This window comes from Gossypium hirsutum, chromosome A01 (assembly GCF_007990345.1).
Source record: "Gossypium hirsutum isolate 1008001.06 chromosome A01, Gossypium_hirsutum_v2.1, whole genome shotgun sequence".
In the NCBI taxonomy this organism is placed as follows: domain Eukaryota; kingdom Viridiplantae; phylum Streptophyta; class Magnoliopsida; order Malvales; family Malvaceae; genus Gossypium; species Gossypium hirsutum.
The window spans coordinates 76,634,572-76,642,738 of NC_053424.1; the positions used below are offsets into that span (position 1 = coordinate 76,634,572).

General features: G+C 36.0%; 1 non-coding gene across 1 annotated transcript; it reads left to right on the plus strand.

The window, feature by feature from the left end:
* The first annotated feature begins 214 nt into the window (after positions 1 to 214).
* On the plus strand, positions 215 to 321 carry LOC121207672 (small nucleolar RNA R71). The gene has a single exon (XR_005902799.1). It is a non-coding gene; the product is annotated as a small nucleolar RNA R71 (small nucleolar RNA).
* Positions 322 to 8,167: the final 7,846 nt, after the last annotated feature.

Consider the following 8,167-nt stretch of genomic DNA (forward strand, 5'->3'; position numbering starts at 1 on the left):
GGTGACTGAATCGATGTTATAGACACCGGCTGTTTTCATTGGCTTTGTCCTCATAACTTGCCACTAATAGTTATTCAGTGACATCTCCTCTATAAATTCATATGCATCTTCTGGTGTTTTATTGTTGATGGTTTCACCAGCAGCTGCGTCAATCATTTGTCTTGTCGAGGGATTCACACCATTGTAGAACGTTTGAACTTGCAGCCAAAGCGGTAACCCATGGTGAGGGCACCTTCTCAGTAAGTCCTTGTATCTCTCCCATGCATCATAAAGTGTTTCTAAATCCATCTGCACAAAAGAAGAGATATCATTACGCAATTTACCTGTTTTAGCCGGCGAAAAATATTTTAGTAAAAATTTCTCGGTCATTTGTTCCCAAGTAGTGATGACCCTCGTGGTAACGAGTTCAACCACTGTTTAGCTTTGTTTCTCAGTGAAAAGGGAAATAACCAAAGACGAATGACATCATCAAAAACGCCATTGATTTTGAATGTATCGCAAAATTCAAGAAAATTTGCCAAGTGCGTGTTGGGATCCTCATCTTGTAAACCATCAAACTGAACAAACTGCTGTATAATCTGAATTGTGTTAGGTTTTAGTTGAAAATTATTCATAACAATAGAAGGTCTAACTATACTAGACTCAGTTCTTGTTAAAGAAGGTTTAGCATAATCATACATAGTACATGGAACACGATTTTGATTAGCTGCAATTGCAGGAGGCAGCTGATCACCTGGGTTTTCAGCCATCTTGTCGGTTGGGGTTTGAGTATCGCCTTCTCGCTCATTCTCTGTGTAGCGTAAACTACGCCTTATTTCTCTTTGATTTTTGCAAATTGTACGATCGATTTCTTCGTCAAAGAGTAATGGTCCTAACGGGTTTCTTCTAGTCATAAACTTAAAAACCTGCCAAGAGAGAGAAAAAAGTAAATTAATAAATAATAAAATAAAATAAAATTGCAAGAAAAATAAATGGCTAAAGCAATAAAAGTTTAGTGTTCCTAATATTTCAATTCACCGACAACGGCGCCAAAAACTTGATTGCGTGATTCGTAACAAGTAATAAATATTTGTAATGAAGATTAAACCTAGACTAACTATTATCACGATGAAAAGGCAAGCGCACCTATCGAACAATAGTATAGTAATGGCAAGACCGGGATATCGTACCCAAAGGAACCAAAAGTACTAGTAATAACTATCTTTTTATTATCTAGCCTAAGAATAAAAGGGTTTGTTTTAATTAACTAATTATTTAAACCAATTAACTGATTTAATTAATGCAAAGAGAAAATTTGGAAAAAGACTTGAAGAAAAGCAATTGATAAAGACGACACCCAAGGAGGAATCCACCTAGATTTCACTTGTTATCCGACTCTGAACCGGACGATTTATTCACTTGACTTGATCAGTGAGACTCCCTAACCTATGTTATTATCCCTTTCGAGACTAATAACGTCTAACCCTCAGTTGAATTAATCAAAGTTTCTTTCTTAATTAAAACCTCTAGGGAAGCAGTAAATCACTCTATGGACTCCCATATTAGGTTTCACCCTAATCTGGCAAAATCTCGTAACCCTATTTCTAGGCGTTCGATCAACTCCGCTTAATTATGCCAAATCTACTCTTAGGCAGGGTCTATTCCTCCTCTACATAAGCACATCAAATCATGAATTAATACCCGGAATATTAACTCAAGCATTAAGAACACATAATTAAGAACAAATCAAGTATTTATCATACAGTTCAGATAATAATAACAAGATCTATCATAGGTTTTATCCCACTTAGGTATCTAAGGGGTTTAGTTCATAATAAAATAAGAGTACATCTCAAGAGTATGAAAATAACAAAACATAAGGAAAACTCTAAAACCCCTAAGGAATTCTGAAAGAGATCTTTAGTCTTGGAGTAGCTCCGGCTTTTGAGATGGATTGTCTGGCTTTCTTCAAGTAATTCTTGGCATGTGGTTCTGTATTCTAGAAAAGTTCTGGAAAGAGCGGCCTCCTTCTAGTTCACACTGAGGGTGTTTATATAGGCTTTAGATTGGTTTTCTTCCTCCCTAAGTACCATTTTCTATGTAAATTACAACTCTTTGAAAAAGGGACACGCCCATGTGCCACGGCTATGTGACGTGATTACCAGGCCGTGTTCAATCCGTTGAATTACACACAGCCGTGTGGGCTCAATGGCCAGGCCGTGTGAATCGTGAAAACCTTGGTCGACACCCCCGAAGGACACGGGCGTGTGAGATGCCCACGTGGCAAGGCTTAGGCCGTGTCATCTTCTCGATTTGGTCCGTTTTGTCCCTTTTTAGCTTATTTTTGGCTCCTTTCGACTCTTGGTGCTCTCTTGAGTACAAAACATGAAATAACTAGATTAAGAGCACCAAAATCCACAAATCTAGTAATAAACATACATAAATATGCTAAGTATTTGGGGTACAGATATGTATAATTTGGTGTTTATCACAACCACACACCTGTGATCAAAGGTAAGGAAGGTAAGAATTCTTTGTGTATCGAATCAAGGTTGTTACCAAATGATACGATTCGCCTCGGGGTGAGTCAAGTCGTATGCGAGTTTGCCCGATCGTCTACGAAGAAGTATCGTTTGATTTGTTCAAAGGAAGGAAAATTGTTTGCATAAGAATCTTGATCAATGCTTCGTGAAAAATACTCCGAGTAGGATTTCTTTGAAGATTGTAAAATGGTATGGCTATCTCTTCGGACGTCATCTTGGACGGGTTCAAAATCGAGGTCAGACTCTCATCGTCTTAAATTCCTTGATGAAAAGAAATCTCAATTGAAATCTCTTGGTCTCGAAGTCGATGGCGAATAAGAATCACAATGGAAATCTTTTCTCGAATGATCATTGAATATATGTCTTTGTGATATTCTTGATTCCACCTTTCGACATGAAGACATTTGTTCCTGTTGGTCTCTTTTCTTCACACGGTCTAATCTCTCGTGTAATGTATCAAATTTAGAATTCACCATTCTTTGCATTTCTTGCACCAAATATTGGAACTCTGATTTAGTAAATTCTCCGCGAGACATCTTTGTTTGCTGAAAACAAATTTGTGAAGTAAAACAAAAAGTAAATTCCTCACAACAAAATCCTTAGAATTTCACTCAGAAAGAAAAATTAATGGTTTGCACTCACGCTCGTGTTTACACTCGATTGGCTTTTACCTGTACTCGAATAGTCTCACACGCTCGTGCCTTTTACCACTCAAACTTTCTTTCGTAATTTCGTATTTGGACTCACCAAGGCTTTATCATAGGCTTAGGGGTCGGTCTCAAATGATTTAACAAATGATTATGATGAGGGGTTAAGGGTTGGCTGGAGGAAGATGGAAATGGTTTTGAAGTGTGGCATTGGGGTAGGGGATGAATGGTAGAAAACGAATGTACCTGATCGGGATGATAAGAAAATAAAAAGAGAATAAAATTTTACACACTTTTTTTTTATTTTTTTCGATTTTTTTTGCTTTTTTTTTAGTTACGAACTAACTTCCGGTGATGCTACAAATGCCAGTACTCATCATTTTAATAGCTCTGATACCAAATGATACAATCTGCCTCGGGGTGAGTTGAGTCATATGCGAGTTTGCTCGATGGTCTACAAAGAAGTATTGTTCGATTTGTTCAAAGGATGTTTTAAAAGAATAAAGGCAGAAGCTATGTTAAAAGGGTTCAAAGATGGGTTTATGGATATAAAGTTTATGTAGGTTCTGTTATAGAAAATAATAAAATATGGAGATAAATATAGTAATTGGACAACAAATAACAGATGTAAAGTGAATCGATGGTTCGATTATGATAAAACGAAAGGATGGAATGGAATAGAATGAAAATGATCTTAAAAATAAACACGAACCAATACTAGAAAATATTAACCCAAATGCTTATATGTTTTCAAGGTGGTCGGATGGAGAATAGGAGAACCTCGACCCGCTACTTAGCAAAGGAGGAACCTTGGTATAAGGGTGAACGCCACACTATTTGATAGTGATAAGTTCAGGATAACGAAGAAGGCAGGTTGATGCCACTAGTGACCTAGATAAGCCAACGAGTTCTTCAACGAAATATAAGAGAAAGAAATCTCACAAATTTCATATAAGTTCAATAATATTTTTAAACTAAGCAAAAAGATCCCTTTACAAAGGTTGATTTCACCTATTTATAGTGCTAATTTATAGTGCTAAAATAGGCTAGCTGAATGGTCACAAACATTCAACTTAATGTGCCAATTAAAAGCTGAAATTTAATTCAAGTCTTTTCACATTCTTGAGCCAAATAACTCCATCCTTGAATTTGTAAGAGTATGCCCAAAGATCAATCATGAGATGTTTGTAATAACATACTTGATTTACCATGTTTATCAATATAATGCATTGCCATTATTTTAGTTTCTTTTCTTTGTGTATAAATAAACTATTTTATAATAATGTCCTGAGAATAATATGATTATTCTTAAAAGGTCCTTAGTCAAGTATTATTGTTGACTAGGACAACAATAATGCATTAAGACTAACATGTAGTTGATTGATGATAAAGAGTTGTCATTGATATGGAGTGTCAGAATCAATGCATGAATAAGTGTGTTAGAGAACAACATATTGGATTGACCCGCTATGAGTATGTTTCTTGGATTATTATGTAATTGTCACAACATTACTTATAGTGATTAATATGTATATGATCCTCAGACTTGAGATCATCATTATCCCAACATCGTGAGTTGTATATTTTGATACAGTCAAACGTACACCATAACTGGTTGATTTATAAAGGCTGATGTTGGATATACCACAATCTATGTAGAGGGATATGGTTTATCAATATAGGATAAGTCCCTCTTACATAATAGGAGTAATATCTTAGGCCACTTGATTGAGTGAGAATAGAAATGCATGGCCATGCTCAAATAAGTTGGTATGAGATGTCATACTTATTAGTGTATCATAGTCTACTCAAGGTATCAAGAAACATGGGATGGACTATGCAAGTGTGACTATTCCATGACTTGTGTCCATTCCAGAGATAAAGGACTTAAGGATTAATACATAAAAGATTAATCACAAAAGGTTATGTCGAATCATAACTTCTTGTAACTTAGGTAGAAATGATGCATTGCTAGATGCCACTCATTGTTTGTAACATTAGAATCATTCCAGTATTACTGCTAACGTTACAAGAACCTACAGGGTCACACCCTATGGTTGAAATGAATGGAATAAAACGTAGTTGGTATTGTGTTTGGTTGTCACATGAATTAAATTAATTATAGAATTAATTTAATTGGGCAATCAAATATCGAACATATTATATGTACAAGGATGTTGTACACATAAGCAGAACATAATTCTATTAATATATGAATCTGGTTCGTATATAAATTTAAATAAATATAGTTTACCGAAATTTTTATTATAATTAATGTAATTATAATTTTCGGTTAAAACATTACTATATTTATTTATTTTAATTATGATTATTATGTTCGGATTAAAATTTAATTTGATATATACATACCAATTATAAAGGGAGTTATATTTAGAAAGGGAGAAAAACCCTAAAAAGTGAATATATATATAAAAACCCGAAGCTTTGCTATTAGGTCTAGCAGCCGTCAAGCAAAATATCTCTGAAAATAGTTTTTGGGGATTTCTTCCATTCTTTGTCAACTAGGTGGATTACATAGAGGTCGAGATCATAAAGATTGTGGCTTGGATTCGAAATCAAAATAGTATTCTCATTGCTGAGGCTTCACTGTCTACTCAGATCGAAATTTTGGTAATTTCAAAACTTTTTCACCCCGATTCGTTCCTCGCACTTGGATCCATGGTTTGGATCGCCAGAATGTATATGTATATTTTTTCCGTTGTGCCATAGGGGTACCGGTGTTCCAACAGAATTCACTTTAATTCAGCTGAATGAATGACTTTAAGTGCTTGAAAATGACTCTTGAGTTAGCCCATAGGTCAGCCGAATGGACACCATCTTCTTAATCAACTTCTTAATGATATTTGAATGCTTGAAATAGCCTTTAAAATGGCAAAAATAGATGGTAGTGGAAAGGTTGCTGCCAAAATTAATTTGGATGATAAAATGCTTCTTAAACCTCCTTTAAATGATGTACAAAACATCCCTTGTAATAGCCACTTAATTTGTAACCGAAAATGACTTTTTAAGTCATTTTATTTAAGGTGTAATAACCTTTGTAATGTAACGGTTATGACTTGAAAAGACTCTTGCAATAAATACATTAAAATGAGCTTGTTAAACACATGTAAGAGCTTGTTAAACACATGTAAACACTTATTAAACATAACACACATTAATACTTAACTTAGGTAAATGAACTATGCATCAATTATTCCAGCAACTAGTTAATTAAAGAAGCATCATTAAATAAACTTAACTCATGCATCAATAAATAATCCTAGGAACTAGATTAATTAAAAGCAACACTTATTAAGTAAACTAAGATGAGTTGAATAAATGTCCAGTAACTCATTTATTAAACTAAGATGCTTAAATGCATGGTTTGAAATGCAAACTAAATGAACAAATGAGTACTTAATGCAAGACTTAATTTAATGATGCAGACTTATACTAACATGGGAGTTACATAATGCATGACTTTATTAAATGCAGAACACATAATGCATGTCATAATTAAAAATGTAGATCAATAATGCATGACATTAACTAAAGATGCATTTAATTAAACAAGACATAATTAAAGACTAAAGTATTGAGCTGGATCGATCTTAAATGAGCTGAATTTGAACTGGACGGAGCTCGTGGAGCTGGAAACGAACTGGGATCAGCTTGCCAGCAATGAAAGGCTCGAATAAGGAGACTTGACTGACGGTGTTCGCTGGGCGTGCTCGCATCACGAGCTCAATACATCACCAAATCAACTTAAGGTTGGAGACAAAGAACTACTAGATGCAGTAGATCCTCGCATTACCACTTCTGAACCTAATGAAGAAATTCCTCACACGGTACTCAGTATTTTCCCGTATGGTACAGTCGAGGTAATTCACTCCAAATTCGAAACTCTTAAGCTAAACAATACTCGTCTTAAACCTTATATTGATAAAGTTTATAGCAAGGATGAGGAGTGTAAACTCCTCGAGCCACCATGATCACACACCAGAGAGGTAAGTCAAGCTTAGATTATAAATAAGCGCTTCTCGGGAGGCAACCCGAGTACTAACAGTAATGATTTATTTAAATTCTAGTTTTTCACATTTAACCTACTAACTGGGTCTTGAAACACAAGGTTTTTCCATCCACAAGGCCAGGCGCACGGACGTGCCTTGGGCTGTGCACACACCACAGGAGGAGACACGGCCGTGCGATACAGCTGTGTGAAAATAGGGGCAAAACTTTTTCCCAACACGGGATGCGATAAGTCACCACGGTTGTGGGATAAGGCCGTTGGCGAAACTGCCAAATCAACACGGGTGTGCGACACACCCGTGTTTTGAAACCGTGGGCAGACCTTGCAAATTAGCAAGGGCGTTCGACACGCCCATGCCCAGCCCCCGGGCTCGACACTGTGAAACTAACATGGGCGTGGGCTACCACCATATACGGGTGTGGGAGAAGCAAACGAAGCAAGACACGACTTATGCCATACGTGCTCGTGAGGAGGCGTCATCCCCCGATGTGATTATTGGTTCATTTTCCCTTTATGATACTACTGTTATTGCATTGATTGATGCCAGATCTACTCATTCCTATGTTTGTGTGAATTTAGTATCTAGTAAGAGCTTGCCTTTAGAACTTACTAAATTTGTGATTAAAGTGTCAAACCCTTTAGGCAAATATGTGTTAGTATTGCAAGAATTGTCCTTTGATGATTCAAGGTCACTATTTTTTGGCTAATCTGATGTTGTTACCATTCTATGAGTTTGATGTTTTTTGGGTATAGATTGGTTGACATTACATGATGCCAAGGTAAATTGTAGACAGAAAATCCTTGAGTTGAAATGTGAAAATGGTGAGATTCTTTGGGTTGAAACAAATGAATCAAATAAATTGCCTATGGTGATTTCGCACATGTCTGCTTAGAGATACATGAGAAAATGGTATGAAGCTTATCTTATACCGGGATGTCTGAGTCGAAGCTTGAATCAGTGCTGGTAG